Below are 15,433 nucleotides of genomic sequence, written 5' to 3'. Positions count from 1 at the left end.
TTTTTTTTTCTGTTTCCAATTTTCTTTGTTTCTGATTTATCAGACAGAAAGAGCTGGGAGGAAGGAATGAATGCATGGAGGAACAGAGGGTCGAAGGGTCAAGGATCTGGGAAGGGGATGAAGAGCTTTGGTTGGAAGGGCAGGAGCCATAGTGGGAGGGCCTCCCTCCCTAGCTCCCCCAGCCCTGGCTGAGGGAGGCCCCAGGATTGCAGGGCCCACCCACACCCCTGCTCCCAGAGAGGAAACTGAGGCCCAGTGCCAGGCAGGGCAAGGCTGGCTTCTAGGGAAGGGAAGCTGGGGAGGGTGCAGAATTGGGTGAGGAGGGCTAGGCTGGCCCTTGTAAGAGAAATGGCAGGAAACAAATACTGGGAAACGAAAGTGATGTAAAAATTAATTTTTAAAAATAAAATACTCTAAAATTTCCCTGAGTTTCTCAAATTTCCAGGCTAATCTCCCTCTTCTAAATGTATATTTATAATTCTGAACAGTTATATTATGTGTCTAGAGAGTTCATAGAATCATTGAATGTTAGTGGTTGGCAAAAACTTTAGGGATCATCAATTAAAAAAACAACTTTTTGAAAAGCCTACATTGTGCTAGGTACTAGTGATACAAAGTCAAAAAACAACCTCTCCTCAAGGAGCTAGCATTCTATCTGGGGAGAAGAAAAGTACACATGTAAATTCACACAAAATAGATGCAAAATAAGTTTTGGAAGATACCAACAATTGGAGAATTAGGAGAGGCCTTTTGTAGAATGTGCTATTTGAACTGAGTTTTGAAGGAAAAGAGATTCAAAGAGGGGGAGGTGAGGAAAGAATGTGTTTCAGAGCCTATGCAAAGGAAATGTTATTTATTCGAATTAATTTTTTTCAATTAACAATCACTTATTTTTTCCCCCTCCCATAGAAACTCTTTCTACCACTGGAGAAAACTGAAAAAATACCTTGTAACAAATATTCATAGACAAAGAAGACAGATTCTTACATTGACCACATCTGAATTTTATTTCATTCTGCATATATACTCCATTATCCCAATTAATAAAAGTTTCCCCAGGGTTGATAGGAGCAACAATATAACCTTGACCCCATGATATTTGGGCTAGCTTTTCCTTAAATGGTATTAGGACAATCCTGGACACTTGGTAGGTGCAGAGCACCAAAGGTTCAAGTTAATGATATTATTTCCTTGTCACCTTAAGGTAAAAGAATCACAGCATGTTCCAGATGCCTTCTATGATGCTTAGCTGGTGGAAAACAATGAGCAAATCAGGCAAATCAGTTTTCATCAACTGAATCAACTCAAGATGTCCTCATCATTCTTGTTGAATATCATTCTGCCATGGCTAATTATTTTTTGTTTTTGTTCAATGATCTCTAAGTGTCTTGTTTTGTTTCAGTACTGAAAATTAACTAACAGAGTAGAGTTGGTCATAATCCTAACACCACAGTTCTCTAAATCTATGCCTTTCATCATTTATTGGAGGTAATAATATCCCATTGCATTCATATACCATCATTTATTCAGCCATTGCCCAAATGATGGGTACCCTCGTGGTCTCTAGCTCTGTGACACCACAAAAAGAATTATTGTAAATATTTTGTGCATGAGTCCCTTTCTTCTTTCTTTGATCTCTTTGAGATATAGGTCTTTAATTGAATCACTGGATAAAAGAGTTCACAGTTTAGTAATTTGGATGTCATAACTCCAAACTGCTTTATAGAATGGCTGGACTAATTCATAGTTTCAATTCATTGGTTAATAAATTGTCCAATAGAACATGATTATGCCTGTATTTTCACAACCCCTATAACATTTGTCATTTTTCGTTTTTGTTAGCTGTGTCAATGTACTGGGTATAAGACTGTTTTCGGGGCAGCTAGGTGGCACAGTGGATAGAGCACCGGTCTTGGAGTCAGAAGTACCTGAGTTCAAATCCGGCCTCAGACACTTAACACTTACTAGCTGTGTGACCCTGGGCAAGTCACTTAACCCCAATTGCCTCACCAAAAAAAAAAATAGTCTTTCTCTAATTATTATTGATATGAGCATCTTTTCATGTGGTAATTGTTAACTTGGATTTCTTTCCTTCAGATATATCTATTTATATCTTTTCACCATTTATCAATTGGGGAATGACTTTTATTCTTGTAAATTTGAATCATTTAAAATAATTGTCATTTAATGCAATTCCACTCATCCCTGCTTTAAAAATAAGGAAACTGACAATCCTGAGGCACAAAATTCTGAATCATAACAATGCAATATAATATTGTGTACAGTATATGTATTAGTTATACAAGAAGAAATAAAGTTTAAATAACACATAGTACCTCCCTTCCAGGAGCTTACAATTTAATAAGGGATAAAGATCTCACAAAAAACAACAATAACAACATTACATGATAAATAACATTATATATATATATATATATATATATATATATATATATATATATATATATATATGAAATAAAGTTCTATGTAAGGTCATGGGGTGAAGTCCTTACTGACAAGAACAATGTAAAGTTTTATGTAGGAGGTAGTATTTCAATTGGCCTTTAAAATAAGAGTAGTAATTCAATTGGTGAAGTAGTGAGAGAACACCCCAGACACAGGACACAGAATAAACAAAGACAAAAGAGACAAAAAATCATGAGCTCCATTCAGGCATCCCACAGTAGTCCGGTTTGGCTGGACAACAGAGAAAATGAAGGGGAATAATGTGAGAAAATAACAAAAAGTTGGAGTAGTGTCAGATTGTGGATGAATTCTAGTCAGAGAAGGTTGAACTTTACTTGGTAGGCAATAAGGAACTACTGAATTTTAATTTTTTAGGAAATAATGAATCGACCGGTTCTATATCCAAGAAAAGAATGGATTAGAGTGTGGAGAAATTGAAGTTGGTAAGTTTTGTTAGGAAGTTATTCCTAAAGTCAAGTGAGCAATAATGAGGGGCTGTCCTAAGGGCCACAGTGGGAGAGCTGTAACATAGTACAGAAGTGAAATTCACAGGAGCTGGTAACTGATTGGATATAAGAGGTGAAAGGGGAAAGAAGTGTTAAGATAACCCCAGTGTTTCAACCATAGGGGACCAGGTTAATAGTGGCACCATGGACAGAGACAGGGAAGCTCTAAAGAAGAGCATGTTTAAAAGGAAAGATAATGAGCTAGGTTTTATATGTTTGAGCTCAAGGTGCAGGTAGGGTACAAAAGGAGATATCCTATAGCTAGTTGGAGTTCTAGTATGAAGCTCAGAAGAGAGAACAGTATTGGAGCTAGAGATCCTAGGGAGTCACCTGCCAAGAGATAGTAGTGGCAATTGTGGGAGTGATTGAAATTGTCAGTAGACAGAGTGAGAAGATTTTACTATGTGCACTGGACTTACTAAGGCATGACAATCAACTTATGCATTTTAGAAAGTTTTCCAGCAAGATTGGGAGCAAAAGGTGTTTTCCATAACCTTGTTTAATTAGAAAATTCAGTTAACCAGAAATTAATACCCAGAAAGCAACTCATTCTAGTTCTATTGCAGACTTACTCTGTTAACAGCTAAACAAACGAAAAAAAGGTAACTGCCTGTGTGCCACTTGCATTGCCATTGTATGCCACTCTAGAATTTTGATGCTTTAATGAGTTTTTATTGCTGCTTGGCACCTACCTTTTCTTCCTCAGGGCTACAGTATATACTTAAAGCTTTCAGATGTTCCCAGGCACAAAACAATTGGATTTTGCAGTTCCTGGGCTCACTTGAGTCATACACACACATATATATAAACAAGATAAAAAAAATCCCCTCTGTGGGTTGAATTTTAAAAAAGAAGAAAAAGAAGAAAAGCCAATACAAAAGCATGGAGTTGAAGGATACAGAATTGCAAAGGCACTTGAATCTGATGAAAAAGGAAGAAAGGTACCTATCTTCAAGAAGCAAAGATTTCCTAGGTGGAAGTTAACTTTCATGAAGGACTTGGGTGAGGCACACTCTGAGCTTTCCTTTGTGAACTGGATTCATGAGGCATACAAGTTTGGTATTTTAGATGCTGCCTTAGAACATCAATAAAGCTATTGGAATTGGGGAATGCCTTAGAGCTCAGTAAGATATGCTTCAGTGCTGGAATTAAGTCAACAAATGCACCTACTATGCACATGGCATTCTTCTAGACACTTGAAGAATCCTGGATTAATAATACACTCCATCTACTCTAGAACCTTGTGAAAGATCTTGAATGCCATGCCTTTGGAATGAATGGGGAGAATAATATGTAAGCCATATAAATCCAGAGCTAATGCAATATAATAGAAAGAGTACTTATCTAGAAGTCAGAAAGAAGACAGATTCCGAATCTCGTTCTGATCCTAGTTGCATGACCTCTCTGAGTTTTTGTTTTTTCATCAGTGAAGTTACGTCCTTATAGAATGAAAACTATGCAGTATTTAGTCATAATCTGAGTTCAAACCTTGACTTGGTCATGTATTCCATTGTGATTTCAGGCAAGTCAGTTATCATTTCAGGCCCTCAGTTTCCCTATCTGCAAAATGATGCCACTGAGATTACTTTCAGCTCTAAATCTATGATGCTATGAAGCAGAAATAGTAACATTTTGATAACCTCCATGCCATGATCTTGGTGAATAGTTATGGGGATTTTTTTTTTTGGTGAGGTAGTTGGGGTTAAGTGACTAGCCCAGGGTCACACAGCTAGTAAGTGTCAAGTGTCTGAGGCCGGATTTGAACTCAGGTCCTCCTGAATCCAGGGCCAGTGCTCTATCCACTGCGCCACCTAGCTGCCCCTATAGCTATGTCTTAATTAGTATGACTCCTAAGAAATGAGTCTTAAGAATTTGCTGGAGGCATTTAGACAGTAATTTACTTACCCACAATGATACAGCTAATAAGTGTCAGAGGCAGTATGTGAACCCAGGTTATCCTCACTCTAAACCTAACATATTGTCCATTACACAATCTTTATAAAAATCTGCCTTTTATGAGGCTAGTGCTTCACAAAACTTAAGTGCCAGAGAAACAAGAGCTATGATTATTACAAGGCAGAATATAGCCAGTTCTAGAAGTACAGAGAGGGTTCATAAAGAAAGCAAAGAAGCATTACACAGAATACTTAGTCTGAGCTTCCAATGTTTACTCACTTGACAAGTGGCCTGAATTTTGTTTGCTGACTATGCAAAGGGAGTTTAACAAGATAGCTGGATCCTGTGACTTTTCTCCATATTGTACTTGCCACCTGCAGCTTCTCAGAGAAGGTCTGATTAAGGAAGAGAGCCAATGGACTATTCCCAAGATAGGCTTCTCAGGAGTCTACTGGTGAGCTCACCATATGGCAACAGGATTAGTTTATATGAGCTATAGAAAGGGAGCATGTGTCCAGCAATATGAATGCATTGTATTGCTTGATGCTGTTAGGTAAGAACACTGTAAGAAATGGTAATGATCTCCCTTGACTCAATTCTTTCTTTTCACTCTCAAAATCCACTAGGATTTACTTATCTATCTACTACTTACTAAATCCACTAAGTCTTTACTCTGCATACTATAAACATGACATACTATAAACATATTTGAACATATAATATAAACATATAAACATACTATAAACATATTTGAATACAGAAGGTAAGATATCAAAACCTCTATACTAGACAATTCCCCATTAGGTTTACATAGGATATATGTGGTGGGAAACAGGTAAATATGAGTTCCATATAATGGAAGTTTCAATAGAAAATGCAGGGGTTTTTGTTTTTAAAAATAAGTGGGGCAACTAGATGGTGCAGTGGATAAAGCACTCGGCCCTGGATTCAGGAGTACCTGAGTTCAAATCCGGCCTCAGACACTTAATACTTACTAGCTGTGTGACCCTGGGCAAGTCACTTAACCCCAATTGCCTCACCAAAAAAAAAATTTAAGAAAAAGTAATTAATTTTACATGCATTTCTCATTTGTTCCTCATATTGTATATCCCTTGAACAACAAATAAACAATAAAACCTTTATCACAAATATGCACAGAGCAGTAAAACAAATTTCCACATTAGTCATTCCTTCAAATGTATGTCTTTCTACATAAAGTTCATCACTTCTCTGGCAGGAGATGAGTGTTGTGTTTCATCTTCAATAATCTGGACTTGCATTTATTACATCATTGATAAAAATTCTGACATCTTTCAAAGGTGTTATTTCTCTATAATATTGTTGTCATAGTGTAAATTGTTCTAATTCTGCTCGCTTATCTCTGAATCAGTTCATAGAGGTTTTAACAGTTTCCTCTGAAACTGTACATTTCATCATTTACTATGGCACAAAAATATTTTATTGCGTTCATATATCATAATTTATTCAATGAATCCACAATAGGAGGACATCCCCTTAGTTTCCAGTTTTGAACTAGTATGAAAAGAGTTGATAGAAATATTTTTCTACACATGGGTCCTTTTTTCCTTTCTTTGAAAAATACAACTTTAAAGTTTCCTGAACCAAGGTATTTCCTATAACATGTCAAATTCACATAAAATTCCATGACATACAATCGAAGAAATAACTTGAGTGACAATATAATTTAGTAGAGAGTAGTGCTTGGACTTGCCAGAAGCCCAAGTTTAAATCCCTTTTTTCATACTTAGTACCTGTTGAAAATTCTTCAATATCACTTCAACCTGATGAATCTCAGTTTTCTCATCTATAAAATGGGAATCCTATTTATAGTATCTCACAGGATTCTTATTAGGATCAAATGATGGGATTATATAAAACATTTTGCAAATCATTATCCACTAAATGACAGCTGTCATTTTAACTCAAGTTGGATAAATACAAACATCGAGTGAAGCATAAAATGAGGATGCATAAATAATGAAAGAAATTAGTACATGTCATAGATGTCTTGCACCAAAACGGATAAAAGAATTCCCTGTTGGTGAAAAGGTGCTTCAGACTCTCCTGTCTGGCAATGGCATTTGAGGAATTGTTTTGAGGCAATCCTCACTGAGGCTCCTCACCCACTGCAAAGATAGTATCTCAGCTACTGATGCTGAAAAAACAAAGTAGACCAAAAGATCACAACATGAAAGTGGATGGACAATCCAGCTCCATAGAGCTGATCCACTTAAGAAAATACATCTTGGGGGCAGCTAGATGGCACAATGGATAGAGCACTGGCCCTGGATTCAGGAGTACCTGAGTTCAAATCCGGCCTCAGTATGAGTTAAAGCTGAAGGATCATTTCTTATAGGTATGAGTTGTTTCAATTTGAATTTCTCTAATTTATAATATTGTTTATTATGACTATAGATAGACTTTATTTCTTCTAAAAACCACCTGTTAATATCATTTGGACATTTATCATTTGAGGTATCGCTCATAATTTTTACAAATTTGATGCAGTCCCCTATATATTTGAAAAATTGAGGCCTTCATCAGAAAATCTGCAGTAAGAAATGTTATTACTTCATTGTCTCTCAAATCTTTTAACAAACAATGCAGTTTCTCTGATTATTTCTTTTAATTGGGTTTATTTTTGCTTTTTCTTTGTCTGGTATCATGATTGCTACCTCTGCTTTTTTTTTTTTACTTCAGCTGAAGCATAATAAATATTAATACAGCTTCTTATTTTAACTCTGTGTGTGTATTTGTGTCATCAAGAGTGTCTCTTATAAGCAATACAATGTTGGATCCTGGCTTCTAATCCATTCTTCTATCCAATTCCATTTTATGGGTGAGTTCATCCCATCACATCCAAAATTAGAATTATTATACTATATTATACATACATAGATATAGATAGTATATATTATATATTATATAGTATATATTATGTAATTATAAGTAGTATTATATATTATATATAGTATTATATATTATGTAGTTATTTCCCTTCATTATATTTCCTTTTGTTAGTCCTTCTTACTCTTTTTACCCTGTTTCTCCTCAAAAGTCTGTTCTACTTCTGACACCACCTCCTTATTCTTTCCTCCCTTTTATCATCCTTTCCTTTCTCTAAATCCCCTTCCCCTCCTACTTCTTTTTTGGTAAGATATATTTCTATACCCAACTAAGTATGTGTGTATGTATGTATGCATGTATGTATGTATACACACATACACACACAATTCTTTGCCACCAGAAAGAGAACTGTTACAAATATTTTTGTACATGTGGGTCCTTTTCCTCTTCTATTATCTCTTTGGAATACAGATCTAGCAGTGGTACCATTGGGTCAAAGGGTATGAACAGTCCCATAGCTCTTTTGGGCATAATTCCAAATTGTTCTCCAGAATGGTTGGATCAGTTCACAGCTCCACCAACAAAGCATTAGTGTTCCAATTTTTCCGCAGCTTCTCCAACATTAATTATTTTCCTTTTTGTCATATTAGTCAATCTGATAGGTGTGAGGTGGTACTCACAGTTGTTTTAATTTGTATTTCACTAATCAATAGTGATTTGGAGCATTTTTTCATATGGTCCTTTATGCTTTCTGGAATATAATGTCTAATCACTTTCCCTTGATCATGGCTTTCAGGCAGTCCTAGTAATTCTTAAATGATCTCTCATATGTCCAGGTCAGTTGTTTTTCTCTGAGATATTTCACATTTTCCTCTAGTTTTTCCTTATTTTGGCTTTGTTTTGTTGTATTTTAATGTTTCATGAAGTCATTACTTCCACTTACCCAATTCTAATTTTAAGGAATTTATTTTCTTTAATGAACTATTGTATCTTTTTTTTCCATTTAGCCAATTCTGCTTTTTAAGGGTTTTTTTTTAGTATTGTTTTGTGCCTCTTCTAACCAAGCTCTTAATTATTAACTCTTTATATGATTTTCTTACATCACTCATTTCCTTTCTACTTTTTCTTCTACCATTCTCATCTCTTTTTCTAACTGTTTCAGGAATTCTTGTTGAGCTCATATCCAGTTTTTTAAATTTAACCTGAGGGTTTTGCTTTTTATCTGTCTTCACATTGTTACCTTTTTGGATTTGTGTCAATCTTCTCTGACACCATAGTAGTTTTTGGTGGGCAAGTTGTTTTCTTCTCATTTTTCCATTTTATTTTTTGACTGAAGCTTATATTAAAGTTGGGCTTTGCTAACCTGGGGCTGGAATAGTGAGGCAGTTTTGTCTCAAGCTTCAGGCTTTTTTTTGCAGCTGTTACAAAGCTAATTCTGGGGATCTCCACATTTTTGATGCTTCCAAGGTGGTATAATTTAGGGAGAGGTGGAAATCATTGCTCTCCTGGTCTGTGTTCATAGTCTTTATCTAGAAAGGGCCCCTGATCCCCTGAAGTGACAAATGCTAGTGAGCCTCTCTGCCTTGGAACTATAACCAGGTCCCCTGGTAACTTGTGACCAACTACTCCTCTATACCCTGAAACTATGACCTAGAATGGTATATGGGCAATAGAGTTGCCAAACTGTGCAGATCTTATAGTCAAGGCCAACAAATGTGTCTGTATAAGCTCTTTCTTATCATTTGTCTATCCCCTTAGTATCTTAGGTTTAAGAGTTCCTGAATCTATTTTTATCACTGTCACAGCAGCCTCCAACACCAATCATTGGTTTTGCCACTGCCTGTGATCCAGGTCATCTCCCATCCTGATGTCAGAGATCTCTCCTGCTCCCCTCCTTAGTTTTCTTGGGCTTGAAAATTGTTCATTCTGACTTCTTGTTGGATTTGATGCTTCAGAATTCAATTGAGGTGTTATTTTAAAGTTGTTTGGAAGTATGTTGGGAAACTTTAGCAGCATTCTGATTCTATTGTATAATCTTGGTTCCACTTCTAGCAAATATTATGTTAAAACCAAGAAAAGATTTTTCTATGTTACTTTCAAAGGTGTACTGTTGTTCTATGAGCAGCAAGAATGAATGGGTTTACTATATGTATGTATGTACATACATATGTTTGTATGTATGTATTGTGTATATGTGTATTATGTAAAGGTATTAGACCTGAGATTTAGTTGGTATTAGGAATTCATGTGTGAAGAATACCCCTCTACTAATACATATACAATTTGTAGACTTTGGAAGCTGCTTAAAAAGATAGTATCTATGAAAGGTAGAATTTGAACTGGGGGCTTTCTGGCCTTAAGGCCAGTTTTTTATCCACTATATCATGCTGGCTTCCCCTCTCTCTGCTCTCTGTCTCTGTCTATGTCTCTCTCTCTCTCTTTCTCTCTCTCCCTCCCTTCCTCTTTCTCAAATGTATGTGTACAAGCATATGTATACATGTACATTTATGTGAAACTAAATGAGATAATTGTTAAGAGCTTAGCACAGTTCCTGCTACATAGGAACCACTATACAAATGTTTATTCTTATCATTATATACACATTTATGCATATATGCATATGTATGTGTACATATGTATATATGTGTTATGTGTACATTTATATGTGTATATATTCTTCTATTCCTCTCATACCTTGAAAATTGGCAAAGATGACAAAAGATAGGAAGAGTCAATGTTGGAGGAAATGTGGAAAGATAGCCACACTAATACATTGTTGATGGGGGGTGTGAATCAATATAATTATTTTGGAAAGCAATTTGGAATTATACAAATAAAATGAAATCTTCAATGCAGAAGCTTATACTCTGATGAGGACATTGATAAGAAAAAAATTAATGTCTATAAAAATATTTATAGCAACAATTTTTGTGATAGCAAAGGCTTAGAAATAGTTAGTAGGGGCAGCTAGGTGGCACAGTGGATAGAGCACCGGCCCTGGATTCAGGAGGACCTGAGTTCAAATCCAACCTCAGACACTTAATAATTACTAGCTGTGTGACCCTAGGCAAGTCACTTAACCCCAATTGCCTCACAAAAAAAAGAAAAGAAAAGAGATAAAATTAGTGATACATGAACCTAATGGAAAATTACTGTGGTATAAGAAAGTATATATGTGATGAATACAGAGAAGCAAAGAAAGATCTACATAAACTGATACAGAGTAAAGCAAGTGAAGCCAAAAAACAACATATACAACAGTTACAACAATGTAAACAGTGGATAGAGCCCTGGACCTGAAGTCAGGAGGATCTGAGTTCAAGTCAGACCTCCAACACTTGCTAGTTCTGTGACCTTGGAGAAGTCACTTAACTCTGTTTTCCTCAGTTCCTCATCTGTGAAATGAGTTGGAGAAGGAAATGGCAAATTACTCCAATATCTTAACCAAGAAAACTTCAAATAGGGTCACCAAGAGTCAGAAACAAGTAGAAGGACTCAAGAACGATAACAAACGAAAAGAACAACTCCACACAGAAAAAAAGGGAATATGGCAAAATTATAAATGAGAATGACTTCTAAGAAGAGATATGAGAAGATATCCCTACCCCACATCTTTGTAGAGTTGGGAGGCCCACAAATATATAGTAAAGGTATTTTCAGACTTTTTCAAAGTATTGAGGTTTTTATTCTCTTTTTAAAATTTAAAATATTTGTTATATGGAGTTGCTTTCTGGAAGGGAGAGAAGCATACTAGGGAAAATTATGGTGATATAAAAAAAGCAAAAGACAAATGAAAACTTATTTTTCAAAAGATATACATATATATATACACACATATATGTCTATATATAGTGTGTATGTATATATGTATGCATGCAAATAAAAGCAAAGGTATAGAGAAAAGCTCTCCTATTTTTTGTGTCAGTCATTATACACATTTCCTCTGTGGAAATAATACTGAAGCATGCATCATTCCATAGACACCATAGAATATACACACAGATGTAAGGGCATGTGCACATACTCTCTCTCTCTCTCTCTCTCTCTCTCTCTCTCTCTCTCTCTCTCTCTCTCTCTCTCACATACACACACACACACATACACACACACACCACTATACTCACACAATTATTATCCTAGTCAGTACCTTCACCTCATCTGCCTTTGAATTGGTCTCTTGGCCTCAAGTCTCTCCCCACTTGCAATTGATTCTCCATACAGCTGCCAAAATGATCTTTCTAAAGTGCAGATTTGACCACATCACCCTCGTACTCAAAAATTTCCAAGGACTTCCTATGGCCTCTAGGATCAAAAATAAAGTTCTTTGTTTCCCATTTAAAGTTCTTTATGTCTGGCCCAAACCTAGCTTCACAGCCTTGTCACACTTTACTTCCCTTTCTATTCATGTTTCAGCAAAACCGACCTTGTTTTGCTATTCTTCACAGATAACAATAGGTTGCCTATCTCCATGCCTTTGCTCTGGCTAGCCCCCTGCCAGAAATGCATTCTTTCCTCATCTTTCTCTCTATCAGAATCCCTGGTTTACTTCAAGACTCAACTCAAGAGCCATATTCTACATTAAGGCTTTTTGTGTGTGTAAATAAACACACATTTCCTCTACACTTTATACATTTATTGAAATATATATGTATACACACACACACACACACACACATATATATATACATATAGAGATATACAAACATATATGTATATATAAGACTGTATATAAATGTTCAACTCCTATATATACACATATGTATGTATAGAAGTATGTGTCTATGCATGTTGTCTCCCCGCCTAAATTCCTTGAAGGAAGGGACTCTTTTGTTTTGTCTTTTTGTTTACACTCCTCCCCAGTACCCAGCATAATGCCTTACATATAGTAGGTGCTTAATGTGTGCTGTTTGTATGTATCAATTGATCAATAAGTATTGGTTATCTCTAATAATAATAATAATAATAGCTAGCATTCCTATAATGCTCTAAGATTTACAAAAATGCTTTACACATATAATCCCATCTGATCCTCACAACCCTTTGAGAAAGGCATTATTATTATCCCCATTTCATGGACAAGGAAACTGAGGCAGGGAGAAGTTAAGGGACTTGCCCAGCTAATTATATTCAGAGGCTGAATTTGAATTCAGATCTTTTTATATCCAAGTCTGGTGCTCTAACCATTGTATTACCTAGCTGTTTCTCTTATTAAGGGCCTTCTATGTGTTGGGTACTAGTTTAAGTACCAAAGATACAAAGAAATCAAACAAAATAAGCCCAGGAGAGTCAATGTGGTATACTATAAAGAAATTGGGATTTGGAATAGGCGAACCTGAGTTCAATTTCAGGTTTTTCTTCTTACTACCTATGTAACTTTAGACCAATCACTTCTGAGTTTGTTTCCTCACTGGCAAAAAGAGAGGGTTGAACTATATAGCATCTACATTCTCTGCCAGCTCTAAATCTAAGATTCCATAACTCTATGGTCCATATATAAAAGCCTTTTGACTGAATATATGTATGAACTTATATGCAGAACCATCATTTAGGGCCTGCCCATGGAAATAACCACTGAGTCAATGAAATGAAGGACTTTAGGCCTAGAAACAGAGGCAGCAAGTCTGTATTGTGGATGGAGTACCAGACCTGGATTCAGGAAGACCTGCATTTAAATTTGGCCTCAGACACTTGATAACTGTGTGATCCTGGGCAAGTCACTCAACTTCATGTCTGCTTCAATTTCCTCAGTTATAAAATGGGGATAATACTATTACATACTCCTGGTTTTATTGTGAGGATCAAATAAAATGATATTTGTAAAGTACCTAGCCCATAGTAGGCACTTAATAAGTTTTCATTTCCTTCCTTTGATCCTGCTGGTGACCAGCTTTCCCCTAGAATTTCCTTGTGGCCTTGTACTTGACCTCTGGGCAGATTAGTCAGAATGTCACTGACCTTGATCTTGAAAGCAGAGAGGATAATGAGGGAGCTGTTACAAATAAATAAACATGAGAAACAACTCAAACAGGTATTAAGACAGAGGAATGACAAGCTGCCAGAGGTTGATACAACCCAAGTGGCTGTGATGATTCTTCAAGAGCAATGGAGAATGATCTGAGAGGGTGGCCTATAAGATGAGCAGAATCTCCACAACTGAAAAAGTGGTGGGTGGGAAAGAAAGTTGTCAGCAACACCTTCCCCTCCTACCTTCTCTGCTCCTGGGAGAAGCAAGTTGCTTTGGGGTTAGTTAATGCCTTTCCTATGTCTGTTCCATTGGCCCATCTGCGCTGTTTGAAAAGGGCAGCTGGGTATTTGAGAGCAGTAACCTTTCCCTGCAATGTTTACTTTTATGCCTAAGCTTTGAACATATGATTAAACCATGCTGGCCACCAGATCTCCTAAGCTGTATGTTGTATTTGATTTAATTCTCAAAAATAGAGAGCAAGAGAATGGTTTGGAGTTGTATCCCATTTCTGGAGAAAGAGAGAGAGGGTTAGCTAGAAGGGTGGGGAAACCCCTTTTATAGGCTTTTATAGGCCTGCCAAAAGAATGCGAGAAAAAAATTTATACCTGCAGATCCTCATTTCTTCATGTATACTAATGTGCACAACTCTAGGCTAGGAGCAAGCAAGGAAAAGTTATTTTCCTTTCCCTGATCATACTGTGTTTGAAGGGAAAGCCATACCACCCTGCCCTACCCCCCCATCAGTGGAGCAGGTTTCCAGGTGTGGTAAAAAGTTTTTAACCGTCGGTTAGTGAATGTGATAAAAAGACACCAGTTTTTAAAGGACCACCATTTTGGGGAGGAGACCAACGGCCATGCACGGGCTACGCACGTCAGCCCAGCTGCTAAGCACTCCACTTCTGGGGTGTGAGCTTAAAAGGCAAGGAGAGAACGGAACTGGGATCTCTTGCCTGCTCTCCTGGTCCGATGACTGGCGTAACACACAGATAGATGCGGACTGGAGTTGGACGCAGCCCGGCTCGCCATTAGCAGCACGAGCTTGACTTGGTCTCTCTCTCTCCCCAAAGGTGGCCTTGGGCTTTTGGTGAGTTTTATACGGAATATAGACTAAGCTTAGACTTAAGACTATTTGTTTTGTATTTCTACTTTCCTATCCCTCTAATCAACATCACCTGGTAACTACCACACAATAAAAGCTCTAACTATAGACCAGAGGTTTCTTCCATTTACTAGTCTGGGAGATAAATTAAGGAAAAGGTTAGGAAGGGGAGGTTAATGCTCAGTATCCAATTTTAAATCTCACACAGGGAAGCTCTGCGCACATGAAGGAAGTAAGAGTCAATTCCCTGAGCATGAACATTCAAGGACTCAAACTCAGGCATAAATTACAGATGAGCCCACCTTGCTTATCAGCTCTACCTAGTGGACATATTAACAGTATGTAAATATATTATAGATATACAGTATATGCTGTAGAAACTAGAAACATGACTACATATATGTGTATATAGACATGTAGATATGTACTTTCATATACACACACATACACATACACATACACATGTATATATGAAGTTACTGATCCAGAACTCTATCTATGGTGTATGTATGTGTGTATATATGTATGTATATGTATATACATATGTGTATATATAAAAAGTAACTATACCTAGTATATAGTGTGTATATATACATAAACAGCAACTTTAGGGAGAGCTAAAGTGAGTATACA

This window comes from Dromiciops gliroides, chromosome 2 (assembly GCF_019393635.1).
Source record: "Dromiciops gliroides isolate mDroGli1 chromosome 2, mDroGli1.pri, whole genome shotgun sequence".
NCBI classification, from domain to species: Eukaryota; Metazoa; Chordata; class Mammalia; order Microbiotheria; family Microbiotheriidae; genus Dromiciops; species Dromiciops gliroides.
The sequence above is the reverse complement of the archived record's forward strand: the minus strand, read 5'-3'. Positions refer to the sequence as shown.